This window comes from Sorghum bicolor, chromosome 3 (assembly GCF_000003195.3).
Source record: "Sorghum bicolor cultivar BTx623 chromosome 3, Sorghum_bicolor_NCBIv3, whole genome shotgun sequence".
NCBI classification, from domain to species: domain Eukaryota; kingdom Viridiplantae; phylum Streptophyta; class Magnoliopsida; order Poales; family Poaceae; genus Sorghum; species Sorghum bicolor.
The window spans coordinates 17,322,965-17,340,941 of NC_012872.2; positions in this window are offsets into that span (position 1 = coordinate 17,322,965).

The window sequence follows — 17,977 nt, forward strand, 5'->3', positions numbered from 1 at the left end:
TTTGTGAGCGTACGATGCTTGAAATTGAATCTCTCTTTAGTATTCCCAATGGTGAAATATATCTTGGCGGTGTCTGCGTAGATGATGGCTTTAGCTATGTTGAGAAATGGTCATCACAAGATGATGGGTGCTCTTTCATCTCCTCCTATTTCTATCACCACAAAATCTACTCATAGAGTCAAGTGTTCAACTCCTATGAGAACATTTTCTAGGATTCCCTTGGGGTAACACAATGTCTGATCTGCAAGCTACAAACACATGGTTGTGTACAACAAAGGTTGACCATGAATTTTCTCATAAATTACCTTTGGCAAAATATTGACACTTGCTCCCAAATCGAAGATGGCTTTGTCAAAGGTGTGAGCTCTGATGCAGATGGGGATAACAGGTCTTCCTAGATCTCCTTTCTTTCCTGGCATGTCCTCTTCTCCCCACACTGGTCTCAGTGGTCTAGGTATTGTGACGAAGCATTCTCCTACATTAAAGATATCTATAAGATTTGTAGTTTCTAATTCATCCAGATTCCTCAGAATCTTACCTTTTTTGGCCATAGGTACTAAAGCTGCTAGCTGAGAGATTTGAGATTCTATCATCTTATTAAAGCGAAGTTGATTCTTTATGGCAGAAGTAAAGCTATTCATCCTATTATTTATAGATTCAAGAATTTTATCATTGTAAGCTATCTTTCTAGACATATTATCAATAACTTTATTTTGATTAACAATCATCTCTCTCAAAGGTGGTTGGTTGAAATTATTACCTTGATAGTTACCTGAGTAATTACCTAAGTAGTTTGATCTCTGTTGTTGATTCTACCCTTGATTCTGTTGGTTCCATCCTTGATTCTGTTAAGGATGATAGTTGGCATTGTTGTTATTGATGTAGTTGACATCCTCTTGGACTTCAGGACAGTTGCTTCCCATATGGCCAGTGCCTCCACACTCTTCACAAGTTATGCATGAATCGTGGATGAGCATGACTTCATTCTTCTTTTGTTGATCATGTTCATCAAGCTTCTTCATGAGTAGGTCCATCTTGGCAAACAACATGTCTACCTCTTTGACTTGATGAATTCCTCCTCTCTTGCGTGGTTGAGTGCGTTCTTCATTCCATCCCTAATTCAAAGCTATCTTCTCAACAAGAGTGGTGGTTATTGAAGGACGATAACGTCAAATTTTATTAGAAATTTAGACTCATAGGAAAATATGAAAACACATTAGTCTAGGGTTTAAACTAACAATTTCCACGAGTTTTGCATATTCTGTGATTTTCAGGGATTATTTCAGAAAGTGCGGAAAAGAGGGATTTAAGTGCTAATCGGCCATGAAACTTATCCGCGATGGAAGGACGACACCAGAGGATTCAGGAAGACTCCAGAAGACACCAGGCACAACAGGGGAGCAAATGGCTACCAGGTGGGGCCGGCCAACCCCACCCTAGCACCAGCCGGCCCCTTGCAGTTAGGGTTCGCCCCCCCTTCCAGAAGCTTCCTCCACCGCCTTTGAGAAGTCATCTTGGCCGCTCGTTAAGTCGGTTTGATCCAATGGCGCGTGTGCACTCTACCAGGCTATAAATAGAGGGGCAGACCCCCCTTCCAGAGGGACCCCAGAGATTCAATTCATTCCTCCCGCTTCATTTGTGAAGAGTAGTCAGAAGTTAGGGTTTCTAGAGATTAGAAGTAGAGCTCTAGTTCTTCAAGTTCTTAGTATAGGAGTCTAGCGAGGTTCAAGTAGAGATCGGACGCTCCGCTCGGGATTCCAGATCTGTCTTCTAGAAATTGGTAATATTATCTTGTATTTCATTATGACTTTGCTCTACTTCAATATATTGCTATTTATTTAGCTCTTAGTTTATTCTAGTTGCATATTCGATATAGATGTGGTTTATGATGATTATTGTTATATGATCGTAAAGCGCCTAATTCAGTACTCGAGTGAGTTAGGTGGTGCACAATATGTAGATGCGGTGTTTAGATATTTTGTGTACCTACGGAGGCACCCTAACGTGCCGGGTCCTGTGGTAGTCCTCGTAGGTGACAACAGCGTTGGTTCCTCTGTAGTCCACCCCCCGTATGTAGGACTAGCAGAGCGCGGTCGCGAAGGAGGTGACAGTTGTATCTTAAAATCCTCATTAATTGATGCTCCTTATGATGTTTTTCTGAGTTTATCACACTATAGATAAAAATGTGTAACATGACGTAGCCTGTAGACTTTATATTAGTAATTACATAGGTTTCTTTTATTTGAATATCATGATTATCTTGCTACATTAGTGAGTCTTTGTTTTCTATATCTGGAATACCATTTACTTCATTACTCAGTTATCATTTATCATTTATCATATTTTATTATTGATCGCTAAAGCACTAGTACTATTGGTTATGATAGATTTGCATAATTATAATTTCCTTAGTTTATATAAGATCACCTAAGCCTAATAAATAGAATGCTGCTTTATCCTTTTGGCATAAAATAAATCAACGATACTCAGAATACTTCCTCGGTGAAATGCTACAATGGGAGAATTATATGTGCATTTGAGGATATATTCTATTTAGAGTTATTGCGTGTAGATTATTTTTATCCTTGGCTTTGGCATCATGTTAGGGATGACAACTTAATATGAAGTGATGCTAAAAATACCAACAAGCATTTCTGGCACCGTTGCCGGGGGTGGCAATTTTATTTATTAGGATAATTTTAAAAGGATTTATTAATTAGCTAGAATTTATATACTTTTTAGAATTTCATACAAGTAAATCTTTCATAGAACCATTCATAGGAAATCAATATTTAAGTATCTTTAGGACATAGTCTTTTGCTTTAGCAGACTTACCCATGTTTTATGTAGCAATTTTTTATAGGGTAAGTGCAGGATTGGTTGTAGATTTTTAACTCTTATCAGGAACAACCATAGAAGAAGGGTCTTACATCATTTTGAAGTGATGGCTGAGAAGACTCTGCGTGAATTCTCTCCTCCAAGCACTGAGAATATTCGCGTAGGTCCAATATTTGACCTTGCAGAATATGATTATGAGATCAAGCCAAGCCTCATCAAAATGGTGCAACTTATCATATTTAGTAGAAAAAAGGATGAAGATGCTATTGCACATTTGCAGAATTTCCTTGAAATTGGCAATACCAAAGACATTCGAGGCATTCCTCAAGATGTCGTGCTACTTCGTTGGTTTCCTTTCTCATTAGAAGGAAGAGCGAAGCAGTGGTTTTATCAGAGTAAAGATCAATTCAAGACATGGAGAGGATGTTCGAAGGATTTCCTAGAGAAGTTTTTGCCAATAGGCCGAATGAATATCTTACGAGGGAAGATTTTAGAATTCCAGCAGCAGCAGAAAGGTGAACCTATTCTAGAAGCATGGGAGCACTTTTAAGGATACATATCAGACTGCCCGCACCATGGAATGGAGAAGTGGTTGCTCATGCAGACATTCTACTATGGACTAACTCAAAAGTCATGTGAGCAATTGGATGCCACTGCTGAAGGATCATTTATGTCACTCACCCCTAGAAGAGCTGAAGCCATTGTGGCAAAGATGAAAGAAAATCAGAAAATCAGAATTAGACATTCAACACTCAGATATGCCATGAAAGCGAAGAAGTTCCAGAAGAGTTGTGTGCGCTATCAACCAAGATGGATGTATTATTGATCTGGCTAGAGCAGAGGAATAATTATAAAAGAAGTCGTCAAGCCATTCAAGATGCATTCAATTCTCAAGATCAACAAAAAGAAGATATCCGTACAATCACTAAGAAGCAAGGATGGAGTCAACCTCAGGCAACAAGCCAAGGTAAGTATCAAAGTGATTACAATTCAAATCAGAGACAACCACCCTTGAGAGAATTAATATTAGAACAAGCTAGAATCGATGAGAGTATTTATAAGAAGCTTGCTTTTAATGATGAAATGTTAGAAGGAATTAATTCAAAATTAGATAATTTTCTCTAGCAGTTAAAAAACAAATAATTTTCAATAAAAAGATAGAATCACAGATTACACATCTAGCCTCTATTTTGTCTGCCACTAACCATGAACATATTAAAGGAATATCTACTAGAGGAGGTAAGGTTACACGTGAACCACCTTACCCAGAAGGGGCACACATACCTTCACATTCAATGCAGGTAGACAAAGAAGCTGGAGAAAACAATAGAGAAAAATAAGTTGAAGTACCTTCACCGCCAGTTGATGCACAAGAGCCCGAATTAATGAAAGGCTTCCATGATACTACTCTCCTACCGTTCCCACAAAGGAGAAGGAGTACCACCACTGATGAGCAGTTCAGTAAGTTTGTAAATGTCATTCAGAAATTATATGTCAACATTCTGTTGTTAGATGCTATGCAGGTACCTACATACGCATAGTACCTTCGGGCCATCCTCAACAACAAGGGACCACTTCCGTCAACTGAAGTCATCAAGCTAAGAGAGAGGCATGTAGTGAAGCAATCCTACGTTCTTCTCCCATCAAGAAGAATGACCCAGGATGCCCCACTATAGATTGCTCTATAGGCAACCAGATGTTCAAGAACGCCTTATGTGATCTTGGAGCAATCTTCAGCGTTATGCCCTAGACGGTCTTCGACAAACTCGACTATCCCACGCTCACTCCAACAACAATGTGCTTACAACTAGCTGACCAACCAGTCTACTACCCTGCAGGAATAACATAAAATATTCTGATAAGAATCCGTGACTTTTTCATTCCTGTAGATTTTGTGGTACTTGACATGCAGGCGGAGAGGAAGATACCTCTTATCCTCGTGCGACCATTCCTAAACACCGCAAATGCAACCATCAACGTTGGAGCTGGAGAAATAATATTCACCATCAATGGGCAAGAAGGGCGATTCGCATGAGAAATAATATTCAGCAATGCAAAACTCTGAAGGATCAAGAAGATGAAGATGCATCAACATCTCCGACAGCGGAGAGCCATCATAAAGAATAATTCAACTGGAGAAGTCCAAGTTGGTGGACTTAAAAACCCCGAACCTTCACCGGGAGGTAACTCGGTAGTTATCAGTAAATTAAATTCTCACATTAATTTTTAGCATATTTATTTTCACAAGTTGCATTATTAAAAGAAAATAAAAATAAGCATGTCATAATTAAAGCTTAAAGCCCCATGTGATGACTACTGACAGAGCGTAAAAAACCCCGTCAGTGAAATTTACTGTGGTGCAGAAAATTATAAAAATATTGTCGTTAGAATTCTAATTTTTCATAGATTTATAAAAGTAATTTAGTTTTCATCTTTGTGTCATTATACGGTATAAATATGGGAGACATGTGGGACCTACACATATCACATCACATCACATCACCCCCACCATCACTCACCACCATCCAAATGTTCACATCACCACTCACATGCATTTGTATCACCTCCATTATCACCTGCCACCGAAAGAGCACCCTAGAGGTAGCCATTTGATCATCTACATGCTAGTGTCGACATTTAACAAAAGTTGATGGCAAAGAGCCAAGAGGTGGGGCCGGCCGGTCCCACACCCAGGTCGGCCGACGCCCCCCTTCCTCCTTTTCCTCTCCTATTTCTTCCACTCTCTCTCACACTCATTCCCAAACCAGAGCACTCCATCCATCCCTGGTTGCAAATTTCAAAATTTCGACCTTCATCTACCACTCTTAATTAGAGATGAAAAGAAGAGAGAAAAGAAAGATCAAGTGCATCAAGTGGAAATCCCCTCTTCTCTCTCTTTTGTTTCACTAATTTCTGAGTTCTTGTGTTCTTGTTGTTCTTGCTTTGTTCTTCATGTTCTTAAGATAGGATGAATCGCAAAGTTGGAGGAGCACTTAGGAGCATCGGGAGGACACTTTGATTCTGTAGCACCGGGAGCCGTTTGTCATCTCAAGCACCTTCACGTGCCGGTTCTAGGATGGAGATCGATCCACCATCACCTTCCGAGCATCACACCCCGTCATCCTCTTCTCAACGGGAAGAGAGGTATGAATTAACAAGCCTTAATCAAATCCTATTACCACTTAGGCCGCAAGTTGAAATATTAAATGTGGTAAAGACCAAAGAGTTTACGCATACACCCATATTTGATAGTACTTTGCTCCATGAAACTGGAATGGATTCCGAGTTTAAGCTGATTTTTAGGATGATTGGATGGGAGGATGCTTGGGAAATTACTGAGCAGGGTAGCAAATTACTCACTATGGAATTTATTAGCTCCCTAGATTTTGATGATGACAATGTTTCTTTTAGAATGTTCAACAAACCATTTACTCTTACATGGAAAACTATCAGTGTAGCACTAGGATTTTCGGATCAGTGCGTAGTAAATATAGCTGATGTTCTTAAGGATTTTAATAAAGATGATTTTTAGGAGAACATCACTGCTAAGCAACCTGAATGTAAACAAAAATATACCACTATGGAAGTCCACCATCCCACACTAAGATTTATGCTTAAGTGGTTAGCTTTTACTTTCTTTCCTAGAGAAGAGTTGAACACTATTAGACAAGATGAGATGCATTTGTTACATAATATGATTAAAAAGAGAAAAGCATCACCTGTAAAATTAATGCTGAGCTACTGGAAAACTGTACCTACCATGAGAAAGTGCAGCATTTCTTTCACCTCTTGGATCACACGCCTAGTTGCAAGTTTAGAATTACTATCAAATGCCACGCTCATATTTATTCTTGATGATCGTAGAATTATTGGATATGATTTTTTCTTCTGTGCTCATATACTAAAAAGATGAAACAATAAAATAATCATAATCTATAAGAAATACCACAATGAGTACGAGCTACCTGACCAGAAACTGGGAATTTATTCTGTTGACAGTTTCGCTTTCCCAGAAAATTCTAACATTGGCAGGTGTCCACCAGCACACATCAGTAGGCTGCCCAGAACTGTTTACACTGGAGCTGACCCAGCACCATCGGGTCTAGCTCATTTTTATTACACTAACTTTGATGATCCAGGTGCGTCACATGAGCCACATCAGTCATGGTCCACCCACTCGGGATGGGAGGATCAAGCCACTTATGAGCAAGGAGAGCCATCTACATGCACTGGATGGAGAACATTCCCCACACAGGAGCCAGATGATACCAGACAAAATTTTCAGAGGGGTCGTGCATCATTTTCCGTGCGCAGAAATGCGGACCACACCACTGGTGGGCCATACCCGTTCACCAGCAAATGAATACATGCGCCCTCCTGAACAACACTTGGGGGCCTCTGTTAATGATTATCCTGCTATATCTTTGCATCTTGCTAACCTTCAGCAGGGACAACAGGCGATGAATGACACCTTACGCCGACATGAGCAGTGACAGCATCACATTGATGATAGATTCTAGCAGCATGAGCAGTGGCAGCTGAAAGCCCTAGTTTGGTTTTGGATAATTGATGAAACCCTAGTACTAACCTCTATACTAAGTGTGTGTAGACTTAATGAGGTTGGTACATGCCAAGTGATGGAGCAAGTGATGATCATGGTGATGATGGTGATGACCACAAGATGATCAAGTGCTCAACTTGGAAAAGAAGAAAGAGAAAAACAAAACCCTATAGAGATCAAGGCTAAGGTATTGCTTAGGGTTTTGGTTTTGGTGATCAAGACACCATAGAGGGTGTGATCACATTTAGGATAGACAGTCGTACTATAAAGAGGGGAATTCTTTGGCTAAGCGGTTATCAAGTGCCACTAGGTATCATTGTTCTTGTGCATGCATTTTGAACCTAGTGAGCTAACTTAACCCCTTCGAAGAAAATGATTGTGAAAATGCTAACACACGTGCACATGTTGGTACACACTTTGTGGTGTTGGCACACTTTGAGAAGGAGGTGGAGTTTGAAGGATAGAGAGAGGATGGGTTCCTCTCTCCCTCCCGCCAAGCTTGCGAGGTAGGATTCGGCGATTTTTGAGAAAATGAAGTGCATATTTTCTATTGCGCCGGTGGGAAAATTGGACAAGTTGCGGGAGTGTTTCTCGCTGAGGAACACTCACCGGACGCTGGCTTCTGGAGCACCGGACGTTGAGTCTGAGCGTTCGGTGCAGACAGTGCCTGGCCCAGCTAGGGTAAGGCACTGGACGACAGACACCGGACGCAGGCCTGTGCGTCCGGTGGTCTGTGTCCGGTGTGAGGTCCGTTTTGTAGAGCTCTCTGAGTTTTAGTCCGGTGAGCACTGGACGCTTAGGGTGTGTCTGGTGTGTTGATGCAAAAGCTAATCTGCAAACACAAAGGGCTAATACCCGATTCAAACATTAAGGCGTGCCAACCGATTTGACCTTACTATCGGCAAAGGTGATAACTCGAACACTTTCGTCCCGACAACAGCGATGCGCCCGGATGTCACGGCCAAGAGGTGTTCATGCGGAACTCGAGAATACGCCGAGCTTAAGTCGACGAATCCTTAAGAACTCGTAGTAAAAAGGAAAATATGACGAAGTCATCGAAAAAGTAGATGCTGGAATATGAGTAAAAACTTGTGTTTGATTGACTGATAGATTTTTTATTACAAGGCCCTAGGGTCTACATTTATACCCTGCTCAAAGAGCTACAATCAGACACGACTAGGACTCAAATTCCAAATTAAATGGAATCTGTATACAAGACGAATTTAAATAACTAAGGAAAACATAAAACTATCCCCTTGTAATCGACCGGGACACCGCCACATATCAATCGGCAATTTCCACGCTTTCCAGAGTCATCGGCAGACCTCCTGTTATGGCCATCGGCAAATACTAATACTGATCATCGGCACGAACACGTCACCACCTCTGGACTTAGTCACATTCAATTGTCTCTTCATCGGCAACCACCCTCATCGGCAACTTCCCTGCAGACTAGTTACCGTTGCTCCATCTGCCGATCTATACTTTACTGATCCCCAGGTACTTGTCCAAAAATGGTGTCAACACATGCTCCCCAATTTCAGAGTATAAAATCATTAATGCTCCAAAATTCTCTGTAGTAATGATGCCTTTCCGCAATTAATTCTCCCAATTTGGTAACCGTTCGTCAAATCCGAACAACCTTGGCCCGATTCTCTTGCATATTCCTCGAATTCCTCAACCTCCCGAACCGAATCTCTCCACTTTATGCGCCCATCGGCAATATTACCGTTAGAGAGAACTGCCGATGGACCAACCAGGAGATTTTGTACAGTGAAATATCTCCAAAATTATGACCGCTTGCTGTCAAATCACCTGCGCAATCCCTTGATTACTGTGCGAACAATTACCATATCCACCTGAGCACCCTCGGATTTCACGAATGCGGCGAAGAGATAGGTCAGATTTGCCCCTGTCCGTTTTGTCCTATAAATACTTCCTTCTCCGGTACTCCTTCTCCATCTTGTCATTCTACAGCCCAAAATCTACTTTCACGGCGGCGGCATGACCCGAGGACTCCAAGAACTTCAGCAAAGGCCTTTCTTCACCAACCCCCAAGTCTTCGATCTTCTTCCCTGCGAGGAGATGGCCATCAACTTCGTCGTTCCTAAGGTCAGCTTACCACCCTTTCTCCTGCACTTTTACTGTACTCCTGTTCATCCGCAATTTGTCTTACTGAATATTCCTTTTTCTTTTTGTTCTTCTTTTTACTCTCAAAAACTTCTAGGATTTGGCTGATAAGATCGTTATTCCTACCGATCAACCTCACCTCCAATGTCTTGGCCTGCTAGGAAACCCAGATCCCACCGATCTGATAAACGCAGAGACAAACAGAGTTCCTTTTAGAGCCGAAAACTTCTCCCTAGATCTATGGAAAGATGCCTTCCGTTCCTGGCCCAGTCCTACCAAGGGATGAAAGGATTGGTTCTTGAGAGTCAACCACTCAAATGAGGTTCAATGGGGTGAGCGAAAATTAGACCAATGCATTAGGTTGTCCCTTACCGATATGGAGAGGAATGAGTCACTGCTAATTGCTGCCTCATACTTTTGGTCAGACACGCTCAACGCTTTTGTGTTTGCCATGGCCCTGCTTCTCCTACACTTGCTGATGTACTCATGCTCACCGGCTTAGATATATCCACTGCCGATAATAGTCATCTATTTGACACCAAACCTAGCGCTAAGGTGGAAACTCGCGCTATCGGCGGTTGGTCTGGGTACATTCAGTTGTACCGTAGAACAGGACCTGTTAATGCAAAGGAATAGACTACTTTCTTGAATATGTGGCTGGATAAGTTTGTATTCTATGGCCGATCGGCAGGACCAACTTCTGTTTACTTATAGCCGATGGTGGCCGATTTCCTCTTGGCCGATACCTGCTCGGCTCGGTTTATCACCTCCTCCACCAAGTAGCCAGGAAACTTCTGCTCGGCCAACCCATCGGCAACTTAAGGGGTCATTGGTGGTTTGTCAACATGTGGCTTAATCTCCACATGCACAAGCGCCTTGAATTCGACCTCTTTCACAGCGCTTCCCCAGGGACATAGCCGAGGATTATGAACTGGATGAAGAAGAATCGGCAACTCGCTATCCCTTGAACTTTGGCGAAGCGGCCATAGTCTTACCTGGCACTGGTGGTAACGAAGACTAGGTCTGCCAATTCTTCCAGACTCTATATGAAGGTCTGACCAGAGAACAGCGAGCATGGATGCCCTATGAAGATCCAGACACGAGATTCCCCTTGACTTTCCATCCCTTCAATGATGCTCTCAACAAGGACCGTGACGTGATGATGGCAATCATCACCCCAAGAGCCATACCAGTGAACTTCTTTGGCAGTGGGAAAGCTTCCAATCTAACTTATGAATTTTATAACCCATCGGCACTAGCTCGCCAACTGGCTTTCGGCCAACTGCTGATTGCACTTTGCTACGCCGATGTGATAAAGCCGAGGGAGATCATCACCAGCAATCTTGAATGGATCAGGATACCTCAACTTCCGCCAAACGCCGATACAGATATTGATCTATCGGCTTGGATCCCAGCTCTCTTCATTACTTAGGCATACAAACAGTGGTGGGAAGAGTGGAAAGAGCACCTGTTCTGCAGATCGGCACTCACATATCGTGGCATGATTGATCCCAAATACAAGGTCCCCGATAATACTGTAAGTATTTTAACTGATGTTTCAATCCCTTCATTCTCACTCTCTATTGGTAACTTACTCTCTTTGTTTTATTCAGGTTGATGATACACCACCATCAGTCAGCAGAAGTAGCAAGCCGATCAAACTCCTTCCATCGGGCCCGATCTCTTTGATCGGCAACAACGCTCCAACCTTGGCCACTTTAATGCACCGGGGTGTGCGTCTCAAGAAAATCACCACTAAACGGACGAAAACATCCCCGTCGGTAGCTGCCACTACTTTGGCACAAGCCTTCAAGGTAAATTCTCGAATTCTTCAACTTATACCGATTCCATTCTTATACTTACACAATTTTTTAGAACACATCGGCTAGCATGGGAACTTCATCGGTAACTTTATTATTTTAATTAGAGCCTCATCAATACCCCGTTACACTTGTACTCACAAAACTTTCATTGTTGTACCAACACACTGGCAAATCAGCAAAGACCAGAAGTATGACTGCCGATGCCCCCCAGTCCAGCCAACCAAAGAGAAAAGGTTCCAAGAGTACCAGAACACAAGCAAAGCGTTAGAGAACAGCAACGCCTCCCCCTCCTCCAAGGTCACCGATCCCGGTGGAATCGTCTCCCTCTTCTCCAGAAGCTCAGATACAACAAGCACCGTCTCCTCCTCAGCCACAAGAAGAACCCCAAACAGAAGAACTTCATCTAGAAGAACCTCAGCCAGAAGAAACATCGGTTGATGTGTACGAGCAGACCGCCGATCCAGCAAGCTTAATCATAGCATCGGTGGTCTCCTCGATTTAGACAAGTACTGCACCGCCTCAAGGTAAAGTACTGTTAATGAAATTATTGCCGATGGACCTATTATTCCACTTTATAATTCTCTCTGTCAATCTTTCAGCTGACATAGTCCCATCGGCAGCTCCAGCCGATCAACCGGTGGTACCACTAGCTTCAACTAGCCAGAGGCGAGAGATAGCTCTGAAACAAGTAAGTTATCTGACTATCATTCTTTATTTTATTAATATTTCATTATCAAATAACTCATCTCCGTTTTCTTTCAGGAACAAGATTCTCCTGATAGCCTGTTCTCCTTTGCTATCAAAATTTCTGAGGATGAAGGAGAGGAAGCTGCAGCTCTTCTCAAGCAGTTGGAATTTCATCGACAGAGCTTAGAGCAAAGCTGGAAGATCTGTTAGCCATCCTTCATCAAGACACAGCCCAACTGGTTGATGATTCTGATTCAGCCAAGGCTCTATTCAAAACTCTCAGAGGCCAGATCCCTGCCGATGCCGAGGAGATCCTCTTCAAGGCTGCACACTTAGAGAGTCGACAGCTTCAGTATCAAAAGGCCACTCAGTGCCTTGCTGATAGGGCTACTTATGCCCAACTTTCAGAGGAGGTGATGAAGGCAAAGCATCTTGCCAATGAGAAGCATAAGAGCATCGGCATACTGAACTCCTCAGGAGACGTGCTAAAGCAAAAGATTTCTGAGCTATCGGCGAAAAGGGAAGCCCTGTTGGCAGAACTCAAACAAGTGGAAGAAGCTCTGTCCCAAGCTCAACAGGAAGAAAGCCAACTGCCTAAAGCGATCAAGACTCTTGAACAAGAGCGAAACGCCCAAGCCCGCAAGGCACTGTAGATGAAGAAGAAACTAAAGCGAGTGGAGGGCTCTACCGATGATGACATGAAGGAGATAGAAGAAGCCGATCAGATTCGTCTGCGCGCCATATCAACGATCCAGGCTCTGTTAAACATATGAACTCTTCATCGGCAGCATGTCTTGTTCTTTTCTTTTAAAAACTCCTGATTATTTTAGTCTAGCCGATAGGACTATTATCGGCATCCTTTTAAAACATTGAGCCCGGCCCCAGATACACTTTGATCTAGCCGATAGGAATGTTATCGGCACTTAAACTTTCATGCATCAATCCATATGCTAGGATAATATTTCTTTAAATATTTGCCATTCAATGCCCTGGGAAATTCAACTCCTTCGAGAGTTTCTAAAATATAAGCATTGCCAGGAGCAGATCAATTTATCCGATAGGGACCCTCCCAATTGGGAGACCACTTACCAAATTTCGAACTTTTAGTCCTGATCGGTAAGATTAGTTTCCATACTAAGTCTCCATCGGCAAACTCCTTAGCATTTACCTTCTTATCATACCATCTGGCAACTCTCTTCTTATTTTCTTCTATACTAATCAAAGACCTCAACCGATGCCCTGCTAAATCATCCAACTCGTCTTTCATCAAAGTAGCATAGTCATCGGTAGTCAATTGATCTTGAAAAGATAGCCGCCTAGATCCAGTCTTAATTTCCCAGGGTAGCACTGCATCATGCCCATACACCAATTAATAATGTGAAACTTTGGTCGACCCATGACAAGCCATCCGATATGACCATAAAGCTTCATTCAACAACGTATGCCACCTCCTAGGATTTTCTTCAATCTTCCATTTAATAAGTTTGATAATTCCTTTGTTAGATGCCTCGGCCTGCCCATTAGCTTGAGCATAATAAGGAGAAGAATTTAACGCTTTAATTCCCATACCGATTGCAAACTCATCAAACTCCCCCGATGTAAACATAGTACCCTGATCGGTAATAATTGTTTGAGGAATACCAAATCGGTAAATAATTTGCTCTTTCACAAAATCAATCATATTGGCCGATGTGACTTTCTTCAAAGGAATAGCTTCAACCCACTTGGTGAAATAATCGGTGGCAACCAAGATGAATTTATGCCCTTTGCTTGATGGCGGGTAAATCTGGCCGATTAGATCAATAGCCCATCGCCTGAACGGCCAAGGTTTAATAATAGGACTCATGGTCGATGCGGGTGCCCTTTGAACATTGCCAAATTTCTGACATCCTTGACATCCCTTGAAATATTTAAAACAATCTTCAAGTATGGTCGGCCAATAATACCCATTCCTCCTAATCATCCATTTCATCTTAAAAGCCGACTGATGTGCTCCACACACTCCTTCATGGATTTCCCCCATCAAACTCTTAGCTTCATCATCACCCAAGCACTTAAGAAGAACTCCATCAATTGTTTGATAATACAATTCATCCTCGAGGAGTACATATTTGGTAGCTTGAAACGGAACACGCCTCTCAACCCTCTTAGATGGATCCTTTAAATAATCAATGATTTCTTTTCTCCAATCATCGGCACTAACTGCCAATATTGTATTTAATATGGGCTGATATCCCGAGGCATGCTGAGCCAACCGATTAGCTTCCTCATTATGCAATCGAGGAACATGCTCTAATTAGAAATCTTTGAATTCCTTTAATAGTTGCATACTCTTTTCGTAATACGTTATTAAAACATCACTTCGGCATTCATAACTTCCAGTTAATTGATTTATAACCAGCATAGAATCCCTGAAGATTTCAACAACATCATCATGAACTTCTTTTAACAACTCCAACCCCTTGATTAAAGCTTGATACTCAGCTTGATTATTTGTCGACGTGACAACAATCGGCAAAGAGAACTCATACTTCCTTCCCTGAGGGGAAATTAACACTATACCGATTCCTGCTCCCCAATCACACGTGGATCCATCGAAGAAGAGCGTCCAAGGCACAATTTCCAAAGTTTCCACTGCACCGCGATGTTGAGTCACAAAATTGGCCATAATCTCTCCTTTAACCGCTTTAGCCGATTCGTAACGCAGATCGAATTCCGATAGTGCCAAAATCCACTTACCAATCCTGCCACTCATGATCGGCATAGATAGCATATACCGGACCACATCATCTTTGCATATAATAGTGCATTCGGCCGATAGTAAATAGTGCCTCAACTTAATGCAGGAGAAATATAGGCATAAACACAATTTTTCAATAGCCGAATACCTGGTTTCAGCATCAATCAATCTTCTGCTTAAATAGTAAATCCCACGCTCCTTCCCTTCAAATTCTTGAATTAAAGCCTAACCGATGACCATCCCATCGGAAGATAAATATAATCTGAAGGGCTTTCCTTGCTGAGGTGGAATCTGATCTGGAGGATTTATCAAGTAATACTTGATTTCATCTAAAGCCAACTGTTGCTCTTTCCCCCATATGAACTCTTGATTGGCTTTCAATTTAAGTAAAGGACTGAAAGCACGAATTTTACGAGACAAATTAGATATAAACCGCCTGATAAAATTTACCTTGCCGATCAAGGATTGGAGCTCAGTCTTGTTAGTAGGGGCAACAATTTTGTTGATACCATCAATAGATCGTCTACTAATTTCAATTCCCCTCTGATGCACCATGAAACCAAGAAACTGCCCCGCCGATACACCAAAGGCACACTTATTGGGATTCATCTTTAAACCATGTTTCCTTGTGCATTCCAACACCTTTCGCAAATCGGCAAGATGCTTTGTGAAATCTCCAGACTTAACCACTACATCATCACTATAAATTTCCACCAGCTTGCCGATGAACTCATGAAAGATAAAATTCATAGCCCTCTGATAAGTAGCATCAGCATTTTTCAAACCAAAGGTCATCACTATCCATTCAAACAACCCAACATGACTAGGACATCTAAATGTAGTCTTTGGAATATCTTCTTCAGCCATGAATATTTGATTATATCCTGCATTGCCATCCATAAAGCTTATGATCCGATGCCCAGCCGCAGCATCAACTAGTAGATCGGCAACTGGCATTGGGTAACCATCCATCGGTGTAGCTTTATTAAGATTCCTGAAATCAATGCAAACCCGAAGCTTCCTATTTTTCTTGTAAACTAGAACAACATTGGAAATCCACTCGGCATACCGACACTGCCGAATAAATTTAGCTTCGATAAGTTTGGTTATTTCGGCTTTAATATCAGGAAGAATATTAGGATTACATCGGCGAGCTGGCTGTTGATGTGGCCAAAATCCAGACTTGATGGATAACCGATGTTCAACAATCGATCGGTCTAAACCAGGCATCTCAGTATAATCCCAAGCAAAGCAATCTTTATATTCTTTTAACAAATCGGTTAACTGCTGCTTACACTCAGAATTTAACTTAGCACTAATAAAAGTAGGTCTAGGCTTATCACCACTACCTATATCTACCTCTACCAAATCATCAGCCGATGTGAACCCCTGGCCTAATTTTTCATCATCGGCGAATGTATCCATTAAAACTCCTCATCAGAACCGACTGCTTGGATCGGTGAAATTTCATAATCCGCAACTTTGAGGAAATCCTTCTCCCAAATTTCTCCCGAGATACACCTGGTCCTTTCATAAGTGTCCGCCTCTGCCGATGCAATGACATAAGAAGAATCTCCCGGGACAATCTCAATCTTGTCACCTACCCACTGAACCAAGCATTGGTGCATTGTAGACGGGATGCAACAATTGGCATGAATCCAATCTCTCCCTAGCAGCAAATTATAAGCACCTTTTCCACTGATCACGAAGAAAGTTGTCGGCAAGGTTTTGCTACCGATGGTCAACTCGACGCATATTGCCCCCTTAACTGGAGACACATTTTCTTCAAAGTCTTTTAGCATCATATCGGTCTTGGTCAAATCATGATCTCCTTTCCCAAGTTTCTGATAAACTACATATGGCATGATATTAATAGCAGCCCCACCATCAACTAATATCTTGGTCATCGGCTGACCATCAACTCTTCCTTTGACGAACAGAGCTTTAAGATGCTGCTTTTCTTTGTCGGTAGGCTTTTCAAAGATAGCCGTCATCGGATCCAGAGCCAACTGAGCTATCTGGTCGGAAAAACCCAGCTCCTCATCATCACTGGATGGCGCAAGGAACTCCATCGGCAACATAAATACCATGTTAACATCTGCCGATGACCCTTTTCCCTTAGGATCCGGTTGCTGCTGATCCCCAGATTGGCCAGAATTCTCTCCCTTGATCAAATTTTCTCGTCTTTCGCGCTGCAACCTTCTTTTCTGTGTCCTAGTCAACCCCTCTAGACACCATGGACGAAGTTGTGGTTGCCTTGGTGGAGGACGACGATTTTCCTTTGACTCCATACGATAGGTATTAGCATCCCTGCAAAATATGAACTCATCGGGAACTTTAGCATTTGCCATCTCTTCAAGCTCCTCTTGATTCCTAGGAAAGAATTCAACACGATCACCAAGCCTATCATGCACGCTGAGCCTGCCCCCCAACCGATTATGCACTGAAGTTCTCCCCCTAATCGGCCCATCAAATCGGCGGTCATTGTTCTTGTACTGCCGATCCGATCTGTCATACCGATCATAACCATTGCATTCAGGGCAGTCTCTAATAGTAGGAAGCTTAATATTTTGTTCCCAACAATGGATAAAGAACGGACAATTCTAGTGTTCCTTGTGCCGATTCGACTCCTGTCGGCGTCTTTCTTCTTCCCGACGATAGTCCTCCTGCTGGCGGTGATACCGATCTTCACGCTACTGCCAAGTCTCCCGATGCCTCCTATGAGTTATCACAATGCCAGATCGGGGCGGCCTTCCCGAGTTAGTTCCCTCCTGGATCAAACCTTTTTCTTTAGCATCGGCAGCAGTAACCTGATCCTGAGGATCCATCGATGCACTTCTTTCAGCTGCTTTTGATGTCAAAACCTTGGTTTTCCTCCTAGCATCCAACATGTTTATCAGAAAAGGGTGTTGATCAATCTTCATCGGCTTCTGCGTTTTAGAACTATCAAACTTGATTCTCCCAGATTCTATAGCCGATTGCAGCTGTTGCCTGAAAACCTTGCACTCATTGGTGCTGTGAGAAGTCGCATTGTGCCACTTGCAATATTTTATCTTCTTCAATTCCTCAGCCGATGGAATCACATAATTGGGTGACAACTTGATCTGGCCTTCCTGAAGTAGAAAGTCAAATATCCTATCGGCTTTGGTGATATCAAAGGCGAACTTCTCTGGCTCTTTATGCCCAAAAGGGCAAGAC